Source organism: Apus apus, chromosome 11, assembly GCF_020740795.1.
Source record: "Apus apus isolate bApuApu2 chromosome 11, bApuApu2.pri.cur, whole genome shotgun sequence".
Lineage (NCBI taxonomy): Eukaryota > Metazoa > Chordata > Aves > Apodiformes > Apodidae > Apus > Apus apus.
The window spans coordinates 17929982-17947665 of record NC_067292.1 but is presented as its reverse complement, the minus strand read 5'-3'; the positions used below and the strand labels follow the sequence as shown (position 1 = coordinate 17947665).

At 48.3% G+C, this 17684-nt stretch overlaps 1 protein-coding gene across 4 annotated transcripts in view; it reads right to left on the bottom strand.

Annotated features, from left to right (window-relative positions):
• NECAB2 (N-terminal EF-hand calcium binding protein 2) overlaps nt 1-17684 on the bottom strand; it is a 73367-nt gene that overhangs the window by 36132 nt on the left and 19551 nt on the right. The window lies entirely within an intron of this gene.

Sequence of the window (17684 nt, the reverse complement as noted above, 5' to 3'; positions counted from 1 at the left end):
CAGATTTCTCCAGCATACAAATAGCCTGGACTGGTTCAATGCAATTGCTGCTTGATAGAGGCTGTAACAAACCCTACCCAAACATTTAGAAGGGAATCCAGAGATTCCAGCAGCCCACCAAGCTTTCTTAATCCACCTTTTTCCGATGGAAAACAGGAGGAAACCTGTTCCTGTCTTCCTCTCACTAATTAGACTTATTTTCTTGCAATTTAAAAGGAAAATGAATGTCAACTGCTGATTTCAACCCCTTTACTTCCCACCTGTAGTGGCACAACCCTGGGTCAGCCCCTCCAGGAGCTGCTGCTCAGTGAGAGTGTATGAAAACCTCAGGTGACCCCAGGACACTTATGTGAACACGTTGGTCCAAGTGGGAAAAGATTTGGGAAAAGAAACTACAGCTTGTAGTGAGCAATGTCCTGGCCAAGAGCTGAGATGAAAGGGCACTACCTGAGCCCTTGATGCCCACCTTTGGGCTCCAGTGAGAGGGGCTGGAGGGGCTGCAGCCCAGAGGGACATACACCAGGGGTATTTACTGGTCCCTGTGCTGGCACACAGGAGACCACAGGGCACCTCTGGGCTGAATACCATAAATGTATTACATATAATATTAATGGTAAATAAGTAAAGAGCTTGAGGACACACCTTCCCTCTCCTTTCCCCACTGTCCCCAGCAGAAGATCTCCACTTCAAGCTGTTGCAGCCATCAGCAGCCCCAGCTTAGCTCCAGAGCAATTGCCACCACCTCTGGGCTATTTTTCATCTTAGTTGGCCCCAGCCTGTCTCCTTGATATTGGGTGCTATTAAATGGCTGACTGACTTGGAACAAGCAGAGCTTTTTAGCACCTCTGATTTATTTGCCCATTCAACTCACTTCCCCCATGAGTTACCCAAGCACAAGGCACCAGGGTGAAGCAGCAGATTCCTGTGCAGAGTTTGCAGCCTCCTGACCCAGAAAGCCCAATTCTCTCTCCCAAAGGCTTTGATTCTCCACATACTCAAACATCTGCCTTGCTCAGCTCTGGCTTTCTGTTGTCTTCTCCATTAATGTGCTCTCAGCATCTTCCATCCCCACACTTCCCACCTTCTTTTCCTTTTTGAACTCTGGGATAGAACACAGAAGGACACAGTTGTGCAAAACCAGGATTTCTGTTTCAGAGGGGATTGTACAGAGAGGAGTGGCTGAACCATCATCACCCTTCCTTCCCTACCACTTGATCCCCCAACTTGCTGTTTATTGCCCAGGTAGCTTTACTGCAGACCCCTTCTCTAGGCACCCTCCTGAAATGCTGCATTTCAACAACACCAAGAAGCAAACCTCGGGTCAAACCAGACAAACTACTGACAGCCTCTCTTAATATTTGGTCTAAAAGGGAAATAAAACACAAAGACAGCACAGCTTGTTGCTAATATGAGACCACTCTGTGCTCCAGCAACCCCAAAGCTGGAAATCCTGACTGCCAAACTTCCTCCTTCCATTTAAGGCAATATTCTCCCAAGGAGACCTTGCTGAAAGAGAACAGAACCTGCTTCCTACAGTGTCCTAAACATGAGTATTCTTCAGGGGAAGTACTAGAAAGGATTTGGCTGCCACGTGTCCCAGGGGGGTGGAGGGGTCTTCCCAGGTCATGAATGAGCCACCAGGCCCCAGGGCAAGTCTGAAACCTCAGCTGGTTTCTGTCACTGGCAATGTTACACCATGGCTTTGGTGTAAAATAAGCCTAATTCTGTCTTTAGCAAAACCCTGGCAGTGGAAGAAAAGCCTTGCAATAAATGCCCTTCCACTGCCACCAGGGCTGTGCCCCTGCAGGAGCCACTGGAGTTGTTGACTCTTGGCAAATTAGCTGCAAATTACTGTAGATTAGCAAGATACAAGCTCATCACTCTCTGCAGTCCCATGAAACAATATCCAGATTGTACTGGCAGTGCCAACAGTTTTCCATCCAGCTAACAAGCCATGCAGAGCTGAAGGCAGCAAATTAAACTCCCTGGAAAAGCAGACACCTCATTTGCATTCTGAGAAGGCAAAAGAAGTTCCCCTTCTGTGTTAGCATTTGCAACCTACAGGACACTCAGGTCTTGTGCCAGGGCTGCCAAGAAGTTATTTGAAGGGCAAATCAGAATCTGCATCATGAATAATTTGCCTTAACCCCCAACCTGGGAAGCCCAGGAAGAAGCCTCCAACTCTGACCCTCCTCCCCCAGTATGGACATTTTGTTTCTTGAAACTCAACAATCTCAAAGAAGTTTCAGGCTCTAAACCAAACTCCTGCTCACCTTCTCAGAGAAATTCCTTTGCCAACAGCCAAATCTCCTCCACAAACTTCTTTCTTTTTGAGGTAATCTCTGCTTCAGGACCAGGCATAAAGGAGAGCAATGGCAGTTCCACCCCATGGGATGCTGCTCTGGGTCTCCAGCTCTGCCAATCCCAGCTCCCTATGGGTTTCACGGGGAGAGCAGCCAAACAAAACCTGCCTGAATCCAGCACAGTTGCTCTTAATTTCACTCTCCTGCTTAATAACCTTCTGCATTCCTCATTTATTTACACTGACATAGATGTAAGCCCTATGCTCAGTGTCCCCTCCTTGTTTGTCCAGGGCAGGATGGGTGTCTCAGCCCTGTCAGAGGTATTTAAAGCAAGCAATGCAGATCTTTCCCATGCTTTTTCATCCCTGGGCTTCTGCAAACCAGCTGAGCAGCACAGAAGTGGAGCAGTCCTGCAGGGAGGGCACATCTGCTCGGGTAAGATTGCAAAGAAAAAAACACCAAAACAAAACCCAAATACGTTTTTCTGCTCCAGTGAATTAAATGAGCACATCAAATCACACACTGCTGCAACTAGATTTTAACAAAGCTGCAGTACTAATGTATTTTCTGCTTGTTTTCTTTTTGAAGCTGTTTGTTTCAAAAGTAGGCTTAAAAAACCCCAACAAACTCCCCCCCCAAAAAAGGAGGGGTGGCTCTCTTACCAGGCTTGTTGTTTTTAAGGGAGGGGAAAGATATTTTGCTCTGTTTTCCAAAATGCCCCACGTTGTAGAGACTCATTTCAAAGCATCCCCTGACCCCCCTGTGTCAGCATCTCCCCATCAGCCCCTTCCAGCCCAGCCTGGGGGCTTTGGGGCTCTGCAGTTCAACCCAGCCCACTCTAATCTGGCTCAACTAAAATGAGGAAAAAAAGGCATTTGAAGTACAAAGCCACAGGAAAAATGCCCATAAATTGTTGGGTTTTATCGGGTTTTTTTTCTTTCTTTCTTTTTTTCCAGGGGAAAATGGGGTCACCTGGCTCCTCTTGTTAGAGAAAGCTTTCAAAGGAGCTTTTGCAAATCCCAGTTTCAGTTTAATCCTAACATTTTCCCCTGAACCTTGGCAACAGCCTCTCAATTTTTAATTCTCCTTTCCCACAGCAAACCTGCCTAAGTTTCCACTGGGCTACTGAGACGGTGTAAAAAGAAGAGGAAAAAAAACCAAACCAGTCTGCTCTAGTTTTTCTAGTTGAAAACTGAGAGCCACAAATGCTTCCAGGGGTGAAGGTGAGCAAGGCACGGGGCGCTGGGGAAGGGTCCCCTGCTCCCTCCCCTCTCCCTGCAGCAGCTCCTTCACAGGCATCTCCAGGAGAGAGGGATTCAGAGGAGCCTTTGTGAATTTTTAATGCCGTGTGCTACTTTAGCTCTTGCTGAATCCACTTTTTCTCCAGGCCACCTCAGCAGCATCCTCTGCGGCCGTGCCACCTGCAGCCACGGCACGTGGCCTCTCCCGGGGTGACCGACACCTCAGGACAGTCCAACCCCTCCAGCCCAGCACTGTCTGCAGCCTCTGCCCCCCCCCCCCCACCTCCAGCTGCTACTCTCTGCCCTTCTTCTCTCTTCAAGGTCTTAAAAGTCTGAAGGTGGTGGCTGGAGAGCTGAGGGAGAAGCGATGGAGGCTGGGAAACCACTGCCCTGTGCTGAGCCAGGAGGAAGAGGGGAGAGCGGGCCACGCAGGTCAAGATACACAACTTGATGGACACAAGGGCAAGGTGGGAATCATCTGCTTTCAGCAGAGCTGAAACATCACAGGAGAGTGGCAGCCCTGAGAGCCTCCAGCAATTCATTGAATCATGGAATGGTTTGGGTCGGCAAGGACCTTAAAGATCATCCAGTCCCAATCCCCCCTGCGTGGGCAGGGACACCTCCCACCAGCCCAGGTTGCTCCCAGCCCCATCCAACCTGCCCTTCAACACTGCCAGGGATGGGGCAGCCACAGCTTCCCTGGGCAACCTGGGCCAGGGTCTCACCACCCTCACAGCAAAGAATTTCCTCCTCATGTCTCACCTCAATCTCCCCCCTTCCAATGTAAGGCCATTATCCCTTGTACTCTTGCTACAAGCCCTTGTAAAAAGTCCCTCCCCATCCTTCCTGTGGGCCTTTCAGGTACTGAAGGGCTGCTATGAGGTCTCCCTGAAGATAAAAAACACTTGTTCCAGCTTTCTGCTCATCCCCCAAGCTCTGGTAACAAAATCACTGGAAGCCTTTTGTAGTTTGAAAAAATACCTCCCACCAAAACCCAACACAATTTGGATTCCACAAAAGTGCCATCCCAGGCAACATCATACACACTACCCAGGGAAAACCCGAATTGCTGACTTTTTTCCTGAGAGCTGGGGAGCCCAGAGAAAGGGAGCACATCCCTGCTCTGTTCTGCTCAGGGCTTGCAATGGGAATCCAGAAACCCAAGCAATCAGGAAAGAAAAATCAGGGGTGACTCTGCAGGTGGAGATTTAACTTCTGGTTGCCTGGCTGGTGATAGAAACACTCGAGGGAACATTATTTCTTTGAAATACTCAACATTACAGGCTTTAGCTAATGGAACAGAAAATGCTAGGTTTGGGCCTCAATGATACCTCCTGTGATGTGAGATCAAACCCTCCTGGCATGGAGGAGGTGATTTATTAGCAGAGATTGGAGCCATCTGAAGCAATAAGCATCCTGGCACAGGAGAAAGCTCATCCAAGAGTGTCATCAAAGGAACAGTTTAGAGATGTTTTCTGTCTCCCGGCGCTGACAGCTCACATGTCACTGCCTCACTTGTCATGGAAAAGCTTCTCAGAAAGCAGACAAATGGTGTTGCAGCCTCAGAGGAGCACAGCTCTCCCTGGGCTCTCCTTTGCCTGCAGGAAACCCACTAAATCTACCATCATTTCCAAACCACTAGCACCAGCTGGATTTCCAGCCTGGTTCAATGCACAAAGCTACGGGTGAAGTTAACAGGGTTGCTGAGCCCCCTCCCCCATCCTTAGGGACCTGTTCACCTCATTGTAGACACACGAGCTTGAAATGTTTGGGTCTCAGTTATATCCCAAACAGGCCATGAGAATAATCATGGATACAGGAAACAAAACAGTCTTTGCAGTAACGTTGGCGTTGGTGGAGTTGATGTTTGCCACAGGAGATACTACAACACTGCTGTTGCCTGATTACAGAGAAGATACCTCCAATCCCTGTCCATCTCTCATGGCCAGTCCTGATGGGCTGTTGCAGAAGGCAGGGGGTGAAAGGGAAAAAGCCCCATTTGTGCTGTTCTGCCTGTTCTGTAGTGATTCCTGAAGTTAAGAAAGCCACCTCCTTTTATGCTGCCTTGGTTATCTGGTCCCTTGCTGTATGAGTGTATTTGCTGAGGTCAGTGGGGGCTCTCAGGACAAGCCCATGGGAAGGGAGCAAGTGGCTCCAGGGACCCACAGTTTAAGGTTCTTGATATTGAAAAAACATGCAGCTCTGTTTGCCCAGCTGATCTTTCCTCTGGCTGCAGGCAGCCCCGGGGGGCTGCAGGGGCTGGCCCTGCTGGGATGGAGCAGGGACATGCCAAGGTGCCACCAGGGGACACAAGATGGCCCCTGGCTGTGGCAAGGCAGGGATACCTCTGCTGTCAACTGCTGCCTTGGTCTGCAGAGAGTCCTCCCTCCAACAGACACCTTCTGCTTCCATCTGCTCCACCCGAAGCCACTCTCAGCCCTCATGAAGTCTGTCTTCTCCCACTTTCCCCTTATTAGCTCTCCTAGAGGGAGGAGAAATGGGAAAAATACCAGGTCTCCTCCCTCCTTTGGGTATTGAAAAATCTGTCTTTTTAGGAAAAATCTACAGAAATCCTCTCCCCGGGCAATTAGGCAACACCACCCCTGAAGTAAAGGGCACACAAGCCAGTGAGCACAACCTCTGAGTGCATTTGCTTAAGGTGGGGTCACCCTCTCCCTGGCTGCTTGACCTTTAAAATGTCAGGCTCCTCATTTAAAAAACAACAACTGATTTTGAAAAGTTCCAAGTGCCACTGTCTGTGCCCTCCTCGAGCCACATTTGCAGACGAAAACTTTGCAAGATCATCCCCCACTGCTGGCTTTTCCTTTCCCCCTCATCTCCCCAGGATCTCAGCATTTATAACCTCATCCACTCACGGGGCTCTTGTTGTACCTTGGTCTTAAAGCTCCTTATGACGCGCGGCTCCACCTTTATAACTTCTTTTCAGTTAACTCTTCTTCCAGTTATATGCTACAAAACTATTCCCCCCTCTAGTTTCCAATTCAGAAATTCCTTTTGCAAGCTCTAAACTCCCCTGTTTTCCAACAACTGGATTATAGGATGCAGGGGAGGGGAAACAAGTTGGGTTCCTTGCTTTGAAAAATATAAAGATGTCATCTTTTTTATACAGTCTCGTGCAAGCAAGCACTTCCAGTTCTTTTACAGACTTACTTCCCCACTGCTTTACACATCCCAGGAGTACTAATTAATACCACTAACCCTCCAGCTACAAAGGTGTAGCAGGAACATACTGAGTTTGCATATAAATCTCCATCCCCCCTCTCCTCTCCCCCCACCCCACAGGGAAGCTGCACATCTGTGACCTGCAGTGTGTTGCCAGGGCAAGGCTGCTCCTGCCAGGGCTGCAGATTGTCCCATTTAGCCCCTGCAGAGCCAAAATCATCCCTCTGTGCTCTGTTAGGAATAACAAACCACTAAATAGCATCAGACACTAATTCCTAACCAGTAAGTCTACTACAGATTAAGAAAGCAACAAGGGTATTATACTGTAATTCTGTGTTAAACACTAATATTAATGTAATGTAAACACTAAATATTAATGTAAATACACTGATTACAGTTAATCTTGGACTATTTACCAATATTAATTCAATGTTTTTTAGAAACTGGGGAGGGAGGTGTAAGGAACAAAGGAAGCAACTGATGTTGCTACAGAGGCAAGGAAGGAAAGCAGCCTTGTTTAACAGAGTGTAGCATGTTTGAAAGCCAGCAAACAAGCCAGCTGGAAAAGCAACATCTCCATGATGAACAGAAAATCCTTTGGAAAGGAAAATAAATCTCAGGGTACTTAGTTTTATTAGTAGACCGTGTCCATGTTTGTGTCTCAGTGCCTGACCAGCAGAGGAATTCATGACTGAATCACGACGTGCCTGAGGAACACGCAGGCTCTGCGGGCTCCTGGAGTCTGTTATTTTGGCTTAAGAAATCTCCTGTTTACCTGCCCAGCACTAGAAGAGCCTGAAAGCCACCCAGCCTGACCATCACTGATAGCAGAGCCTCAGAACTGGGCCCCTTTCACAGACCAAGGCTGGAAACGATGAGCACCAAGAGGGCTGAGGCCACTGGTGTCAGCTGGGTCAGGCTGGGTGTCTCAAGGCCAGGATCTAATTAAGGCAGCAATTTGGCAGCAGGATTTGATCCCAGCTCCAAACCCAAAGCCTGGGCTGGGCTTTTCCTTGAACCTGAGCCCAGCATGTACCAGCTCTCCAAAGTTTTGCTGAACAGCAGCAGGAGCGTGGCCAGGGCACCTTCCCTGGGAGCTGAGCTGCAGCCAGGACTGAGCCAGCACAGGGACAGGTTCCTCCCTTGCACTGAGCCTGCAGCAGGGTCACAGAAGAGACATTTCCTCTCTAAAAAGCAACTCTTAATGATTTCCACCTGTAAAACATTCTGGAAGCACTGCAGGCTTTTTCCAAAGTGACACACTCCCACGGTGCAGACAAGCAAGTATAAAACCAAAGACCCTCAGGCTCCCACCTCTCATGCCCAGGAACAGCTGGTTTCACTCTTTACTAACACAGCCTCCCAGGAAAAATACAACCTGTTCCTGTCCCCCAGATTGTCCTTGCTGGGAGTTACAGATCTGAATCTATCCCTGGTTTAGCTTCAGACATCTCTTTCCCCACTGCAAGTCAGTAAGGTGATTATTCCCCCCTCTCTCCAATGCATATTATCTGGTAGCCCATGGATTTTAAAAGAGGGAGAAAGATAATAGGAAGAAAGAGATAGGGATGATTTATAGCTTTTCCTGGCCAACTGCCTAACACAGGCTGCCAGGATGTATTTTGTCACAATTGTCTGGCAGAAATTGCTAGTGAATTACAAGGGCTACTTGAAGCAGTGTATTTGTTCTGGATTCAATTTTTTGCCTTATTTCATTTTAACAGCTAGAATAAGCCATCTTCAATAAATACAGCTGATCTGCAGAAGATAATTAAAAGCAATGCCAGAGCCAAGGGCAGGGAATGGCACACAAGCAGGGGGGCAGGAGGCAAAAGCAGGGGTTTTCCTCCATGCAGGACCTGCTCCAATAGCTTGAGGGTCTGGGCTTCTCCCAGGCAAACACAAGGAAATCCTGCTACTGAGAGAGAGGAGTCATGATGGAAGCTCTGAGTGGGATTTGAGAGGGGTGACGAGAAATAACACAAGCTGGGGGTCACACAAGGTGCCTGTGGTGGTGGCAAAGGCATTTTCAGGAGTTCCTACATGGTGGTCACCTCCACCCAGGTGTGTATTGCCACCACTCCACTGTGCATGACTGCTCCTGGTAAAAACAAGGGAAAACATCCAGGCTGGAAGGTCTCTCCACCAAAGACAGCACCATTGCTTCCAAGGGAAATTCACTGAACACTACCATGAACCATCTCACAGCCACCCTTGTGCCTCTGAACACAGTTTGGGTAACACTTGCAGAGGTGACACCCTCCCACCAAGGGAGGAGGACAAAACCAAGCCTTTTCTAAGCCCAGTTATGACAAAGGGGTTCTGATTTTGCAAGGGAAATTTCAGGGCAGTCAGATGCAGAGTGCACCCCGGGTTCTGGTGCCTGGCAATGTCTCTGCTGCCCTGTGCAATGTCCCCCTGCTCAGGGAGACATGTGGGCAGCAAGGATGGTAAGACAGAGCAGGGTGGAGCAGCTAGGATCCTTCAGACTAACGTCTAGCAGTGAAAACAGAAAACACAAGGATTTCAGAGCCTCAAACCAGAGGCACAGTGAGCTCTGACACCACAGGAGGCAGCAGGCTTTGTGCAGGATGAGGGATGAGCACATTGCCAAAGGAGAGAGTTACACAAGGCAGTCATAGCCCCCCACTTTTGAACTCCCAACGCTCAAAATGAAAATGTACCCCCCACCCAGGAGCTTAACCCTGCACCCAAGCCATGTCCTGTGGTCACTGCTACACACCAGCTGAGTCCCCAGAGTCTGCAGTCAGCTGCACCCATTTAATCTGCCAGCCAGCCAAGCAGAAGAAGTCCTTTCCAAGCATTTTAAAACTTCATCTCTGCCAAAAAAACAGCATGAAGAATTTAGCAGGAGGAATATTGACTTGCTGGATCTACTCTGTAAAGCTTCCCAGCCATGGCAACATGAGATATTAATGAGAAGATCAAAAAGCGTAGTAGGTGTTAAGCCCTCAATGTCCATCAGTTCCCTGGCTTGACACGAGAGCTGGAGCCTTCCCTCTGCCTTGTGCTGCCACTTCCACCCAGAAGAGACCTTCCTGGAGAGACTCTCCCCTCCTGACACCAGTGCATGGAACTCTGGTGAGGTCTGGCCAACACACACAGTGACATGTCCCCCCTCCCCACTGAACCTGCTCTGTATGTGTCCCCATCTGCAGGGACTGGATGCACCTGGCACAGCCAAATCTCAGCAAACCCAGGATATTGCTCTTGCCTGTCACCTCTTGAGGGTCTGTTTGTGCTCTCTCAGCCCTTTGGTGTTTGCTACCCACTGAGACAAGCACTGGGGTGAGCCAGACCACAGGGACCTTCCCAGCAGCTGGCTGGACCAGGAGCCTGCAGCAGGTTTGGGGCTTGTGTCATGGTCTCAGCAGAGAGAGGCAGCAGGGGGGTTTTGCACAGACTGAGCCAGCAGCTTGAGAAATGTCTGAATACAACATTTCAACCGAAATGGCCTTCAGGACAGCTGCACCCACAGCCCTCTGGGCCAGCTGGAAGCATCAAGCCACCTCCATGCTCCACAGAAGCCTGCACTTTTAAGACATTACCAAGAAAGCTCATGGATTTGGGCCAGGGATCACAAGTAGGTAACAGCTCTGTAAATGTTTCATAAGGCCCTTTGGTGGCTGTCACCATACCTTGTAGCAGCCTCCAATTAAGTCTTTCAACTTTGGCTCTGGAAAGAAATGGCTTTAAAAATACTCTGGGTTAATTGGGTGACTTTTCAAAGTCTCCCTGGGAAACCACAACCCCTTATTCCCGCCCTTCACAACTTGCAGCAAGGCCATTAAGTCACCATAATATATCCCATTCACTCCTGTCCAGCCTTTGGTCTCTAATGAGGGCTGCAGATGAAAACCCACATCTCCCAGCCCACCAAGAGAAGAAAACAAACCCTGTCTTCTTTGGGTTAGGTTGGATGTGGAGCCTTCATGGGTGCACTTCAAAGCACAGGGAGAGCATCTGCAAACGCTGCCCTCCAGATCAAATGTTTGGCCTCAAGCTGTCAGGCTGAAGCAGCAACCCCCAGGTCCCCTCCCCACGTCTCTCAGGGACACCCAAGCACTGCCCTTTGTCTCTGACTCTCTGTTATAGAGGAAAGGAGGAGCCCAGCAAGAGAAAGGATGCAGCAGAAAAAGAGCGATGCCTGTAGAAACGCTCAGGCTCCACCTCACACACACGCAGACCCACCTCAGAGGCAACACAGCCCTCCACGAAGGCTTTCATGACACCCATCTATTTTGGTAGCCTGCTCTTTCAGCAGGGAAAAGCTCTAGGAATAGACAGGGATCATAATTTTAGAGAGAGATGGGCCGTAAATAGACGCCGAGCAGAAATAGGTGGGATAGGGATGTTTCTGTTGTGGAAACTAAAGCTTATGTGCTGGCTGCATCATTTTCTTGAGATCATGGGGAGCTTCTGGGCTGGATTCAAACCTTGCCCTGCTCAAACTTGGTCTGGCTTAAGCCTTGCACTGAGTAAACCACACGTGAGCCCAGATTAAAGCCAAACTGCTGCATAACTGCTAGCCTGGAGCATGCAAGTCCTAGCCCTAGGCACTCAATTCAAAGTCTACTTTGCTGAATTAAGGTAGTTCAGCCAAAAAAAAGTATTTTAAAAGCCTCAGACAAACCCCCCTTCGTTCTAACATGCATTTGCTAACAAGGGGAGACATGAGAAGCAAAACAAGTCCTAAAAAACCTCTCAGCTCTTCACTTGTGCTGCACAGAGTGTGCACCAGACACTTTCATGTCTTTGTTGAAAGAAAAAAAAGCAGCTCTGAAAGGGCACAAGCAGCTGAGAATTGCCCTTTCCAGACAATCAGTGATGAAATCAAACCCTGATCAAGTACCCCAGGTTCATACATAGGTTTAAAGGGTGGACAGAAGTGCCAGACACATCTAGTGACAGCCTGTAGAGCATGGCCAGCAATCACCTTTCACAATTTCTTCATTATCTCAAAATTCATCACCTGGTTGATAGGTGTGTTTGTTATTTTGGGAACAGCGTGTCCACATCTAAACAGATGTCACCTCTTCAAAACCACATGCTGTGAACTTTGCAAGGACTTGGAAGGATAACTGAATATACAATAGGGAGAGCCAGGAAGTCATGCAGGACTCCAAATAACTGAAAACAGGTGTCAGCATTTTCCTGGTAAATAAATGACATGACACAGTTTTACAAGGTGTTTTTTGATTGTCACATGAAAGGTCAACTACCTAAATGCAAACTTTTTTTTATTACTTTTTTTTTTTTTTAAAACAAGACTAATACATTTAAACTGGTTGTCTGGTCATGGAAGAACCTACCAGAGTTCTCCATACTTAGAAAACCTGATTCATCACTGCAACTCTCCACTTACATGTGGGTGGCTGCTAATACTGTTTTTGTTATGCAAGTATTATGAATATTCTCACTTAGAACTAATGGCTGAATTTGGACATACCAGTGGGATATGAATAGCTCAAGGTTTTCCCTGGGTGTGAGGAGCAGTAGCCCTGCAGAAGATGATTACCCAGGTCTGGAAGATAAATGGGTTGGATGAGTGGTAGCCCATTACAGAAGGGACTGTGAGGCAGTAGAAGTAGAATTTCAAAAGAGACAGCTGTGGCTGTGGAAGGAAGAGCTGTGTGTGCAACTGGAGATTTCTTTGGTGTTTGGGGCTTTTTTTTTTTTTTAATCTGATCTACAGCATGGAGGTGTCACATGTTAACAGCTCGAGCTCAGCCAGTTGTACTCTCAGAGTCAAAGGGGTTAATGGAAACATTTACACAGTGATCTGGGGCCAGTTGCTGTGAATTTGGGCTCTAAGCTCATACACAGCCAAATGCCCCTTTCTGTCTGCTTCGGGCTGGTGATCAAAGCCAGGTACAAAGCCCTTGGAAATGGCTGGAAATTGCCAGGAGCTTCATTCACCTGCCTTTTTGGAGACCTACCACCCCAGGACTTGTTCAGCCTCCTCCCTCTGCTGAGGGTCCAGGGCTCTCCCTGCTCTCTCACCTTAATCAACAAACCCATTCCATGGAAGGATCTCAAGCCTCAGTCTCTTCATTTGCACAATTAACAAAACCAAGTTCTGCTCAGGGGACACTTGTGTTGTGCCTCAGCTCTTGAATAACACCCTGCTGCCCAAAGATGTGCATGTTCCCCACTTCTCAGCAGCTCTCTATGTGGCTCCATCATTCGTAGCATCACTTGCTCTGAGGTTTGCACCCCGGGGCTCTGCAGACCCTTGCTTAGAAAGAATAACAGCACAAATCTCCTGTAATGGGCTCCAAAGTGGCTAACAGCTCTCTGTGTGCAGCTATTTAAAGGACAAGCCCTGCTGGGGTAGGAATGGGCACAATTCCATGGCCCTTGATGGCTCCTAACCAAGCAGCCCTTTCCAGCCACCTATTCCTGCTTCTTTTTCCCCATGATTAGCTCTGCTACATCCTCTGCAGGCCTTCAGCTGATCATCCAGATCAACTGAAACCCCAAAAGTCCTCACAGCATTTGCACTCAACATCTCAATGTTAAATTTATAAATGACATTCCTTTAATCCATGTTCATACTTCATTATATTTCCTTGCTGGCAAATGCAGAAGCCATCCAGGACAGCACATGTTGAATGGCTTCATTCCCATCCACACCTCCCCTAGATCTGATCAATTAAAGGGAATAAGGCAACCTTTTGGGGCAGTTCTTGGCACAGAAGTTGCAAGGACAGCAGCAATAGGAAGGTGCTGAGTTGACTTAAATGTAATATTCCTTCATCCCAGCTCTCTGTCAAGTGAAATACTGGATTTATAGCCCATTTTCTGTTGTATCTCTCCTCTTCCATGGCAGAGATCCAGAGGTATCACTTAACCTGCAGTGCCCAGCAAGCCAGCCCCACAGATGGGGCAGACTGATGGCCATTTGATGAACAAGACTTAGTAATTAAGGCAAAAAACCCCTCCAAACTAAATCACAAGAGTAAATCTGGGTCGCACTCGAGACATGGGAGTTGGGTAGTTGCAGTGACTGGAGACTTAAAGATAATAAATCTCCAGCAACATTTCTACAATGAATCATTAGCAATTAGGCTGTTCTGTCAAAATAAAACCATCTTAATCTTTCAGGGAGAATCCTGGGCTATTTAACTTACAATTGATTAACAGCTTTCTAATGAGGGGATTAAAGTACAGAATAGATAACTCAGATGATTGACAGCCCTGCCTCACCAGCCTAAATCAAGATGCTTCCATTTCCCTACCCCATGCCAATTAAATGATTTAGTATTGTTTACTGGGACTGGGAGGATTACAAGACAGTAGGTGGATTTATTAGCAGAGAAAGGAAAAACACTCCTACATAGAAGAAGAAGATTATTTTGATTCACTACCAGCAAATCACGACTAGAGCTGGAGGAATTATTCATTGGCAGAAGGTTACACCCCAGCCCTTCTCCCTTTTTTTCAGACCATTTGCCAGTTTATCCCCATGTCTCTCACCATTTCAAGGTGTGCTATTCAGACCCTTTCTGAGTTTGTCAGACAGATAGTCCAGTTGCTTGATATTGATGGGAGAAAGGCTGGGGACTTAGTAGAGGCAGAATCCCACTTCTCTGGGGCAGGAGACCAAGACACCTTTTAAGAAGAGCTGCCTCATGAAAAGTCTCTTAGTACACGTAGGCACTGAATCAAATCACCTTGATATAAGCACTTGAACATGGCAGGAACAATAATGTGTTTTAGCATCTTGCACTGAGAACATCCAGTTCTACATGAATTAACAATTCATGCTGAGGAGCTCTGGAAGGAGGGGGAGGAGGGAGAAGCTCCTCAATTCACACGATCAGGCTCCATAGTTACTGGGTCTGAACCAGCCATGCTGCATTAACACAATATGTGCCATTTTTACCAGGCTGGGAGGGGAAGAGGAAAAAAAAAAACAAAACACCACAACAAAACAGAAGTCAAGATGCTGAAAAGATTTCCAAATGTATAATCTTTGGGCTGTAGGAAGCTGCACATTAAATTAGATGATTCCTTAAGCTTATAGTTCCCCCCCCCTCTTTGTCTTTTAGGTGACCCTTTAATCATCTGATCTCGGGGTGGCAAAACTGAAATGAGCTGTTCTAGTTTAATCAGCTGGCAAGAGCTGAAGCTTTCTTCAGATTTCCCCCCACCCAAGTTCCTGTAGGGCTGCTACACGGGTCTGTGAGAGACTTAGGGAAGGCAGGAGCTGCTGCTTCCATGGCTCCTTGGAGCTGTATGAGGCAGAGCCATGAAGAGCCTGGATTTCAACAAATTAGTAAATGAAGGGCAAGGATGTCAAAGAGAAAATTGGAAGAGAGAGATCCCTAGGGATATTAAATACAAAGATATTACCTCTGGCTCTGGAAACCTCTGAGCCACAGTCAGTGGGGAGGCTGTACCAAGGGAAATAGTCCTGCAGGTGCCCAGCAGCAGCTGCTGTGAACCACAGGGTGCTGGAGGGGTGGCTGTGAGGAGCTGGGTCCCCAAAAGGCTGCAGAGGAACAGACTGAGCTCATGATGAAGGGTGACAGACCCTGCTACCAGGAGTTAAGCAATTATGAATGGCTGGTGAAGCTGGTCACCACAGCTGGCAGAATTCTCAAGAAACCCAGCAGCAGCAGGAACATGGAGGGAAAGGTATTGCAGGATGAAGAGTCCTTCAAGAAGACAGCCCCAAGATGACAGAAACAACCCTCCTCAGCAGGACTGGAAAGCAGCTACACCGAGACTGCCACATGCTGGGCCACCTCACCTTGCAGGAGCCACCATGGGGATAGAGCTGCCACCTAAATCCAGACTGTTTGAGGACAGCCTGTCATCCAGGCCATGAAAAGGAGAAGGCAGCATCCTCTTGGCCTGGCAGAATTAGTCCCATGGAGAGCACCACGTTTTGTTCTCCAAACAATGAAATTGTAGGTCACCTGCACTGCAAGCAACGGGAGCAGGAGAGGAGAGGGAGAGAATTCTTTCTTCAGAGAACATTTGGCTTTTATTAACAGAGCCTCCTGTCCCCTCCTGCAGCGCCCATCCAGGCCTAGGAAGAGGCAGGACAAATTCCAGAGGAGCAATTGCAGCCAGCAGCCTCAGCAGGGCTAGGGGACAGCCTTTCTGCCCATGCTGCCAGCCTTTGGTCTCCTCACCCTGGCAGGGACAGCTCTCACCCTGAGCAGGTCAAACCCCTGCCCAACACTGTCCTGACAAGGAGCCACTAAGGTGACCACCAGGGTGTGGCTTGCCCTGCTGGTGCCTCTTTGTACCACTCCAAGCTGATTGTGAGTCCTGACACACCAGTCCCTGGCCTTCACATCCATTAAACATTAAGCCTTAGCAGCTACCAGGTTCCAGACCTGTCACTGGCAATCACACTCATGTGAACGTTTTGTGACCAAGATGAAAGAGGTTCCGTTCTTCCCATCCATGCAAGTGTCCCTGTTTCATTTTAATTGATGTATTACTGGTTAAAATGCAATAAAGATGCTCAAGCAGCACCCAGGAGGATGCCTGCAACGGGGTGAACACCCCTTCATGTCTGCACAGCATGGCCAGGCAAAGAGATAGCTCATCCATGAGGAGTGCTCCACATGGGCATCATGATAGGGGGGACCTGGCCCCCAGGAGGGTAGATCTGCTGGGAGGACAGCAGCTCCATGGAGAGGAGTTTGGCTGTTCAGGGTGGCTGATGGGCAGCCCAGATCAGCTCTGGGGTATTAATTGATACTTCTTTGCTCAAATCCAAACTCCCTCTGGTTGGATGAGCAGGATAAGAAAATGCTTTAAGCTATGCCTGAGTGGCTCCCTTTCTTCTTGTCCACCTGCAGTGGGGTGATCCTGCCTGCTACCCCCATGGATCATCACTGCAGGAGTGTTTGCCCATCACAGCAAAACCAGAAGCTTCAGATGAGAACACCACAGCTTCCAGAGCAGCTTCTGAGCTGCTCCACTCACCCAGCCTAGAAAAGCCTTGATATTGGCACAAAAGCCAGGGCAGGACTTTGTACTTTGAGTTCTGATTCTTCAGCCCCAGCTGTTAGAAATGTGATTGAGACTAAAACAAAAGCACAGCATCTTTTGGCAGAGCTCAAAAGGCTGTCACTGGAAATAACTCCATGAAGACCAGCACGTTAAAGGGCATCCTTTCAAGCTTTTGTTCAGCAGAGTAACATTTGTTATTGAAAAGAAAAATCACTGCTTCTAGTTGCAGCTGCCCTTACAAGGAACTGTTCCTTAACAAGGAACAGTTTCACAGGCTGAAGTGTGGGGCAGAATTTCAGCCTCAAACTGAGAAGGGAATAACTAAGGGCAGATCTTAGCCCAGTATCTGTGCATCCCCAGACTCCTGATGGACAGCAAGTGACAGGTGGGACTTCATTACAAGCTGGCAGACCCGGCACCACGGGCTGGGCACAGCAGCCAGCAGAAAGCAGGAAGGCAGCATCTCTCCCAGGCAGCATCTAATAATCCATCAGATAAAATCTCTGGGATCCCCAATGAGGCAACAATTAAGTGCTCAGGAGGTTGTGAAGTACAACAGTCTGGGTGTCAAGAGCACAGGTCCAAATTCCTGTGCCCTGGGAGCACTCTCCCCACCACCAGCCCCCAGCACTGCCCTTCCAACCCACATCAGCTCAGCTTATCCCAGCAACACACCTCAATGTCTTTGTACAGTGGCAGTTGTTGTAGACTAGTGCCCACATTTCTTACAGAAACCAGGTTCTTCCCTTTAAAATCCGGTAGGGGAAAGAAAACAGCAAACCCAAACCCTCCCCTGTGCTCCTCTGCACAACCCTCCACCTGCCCCTCTGCAAACACACTCTGGTTTGGAGCACATTTAATCTTCTTGATGTACAACAGGGAAAGAACAGAGACCAGCCCTTGGGATTATAGCTAGGAGCTAAAATTAAATTGCTTTTCAGGGTGGAGAGAGATCCTG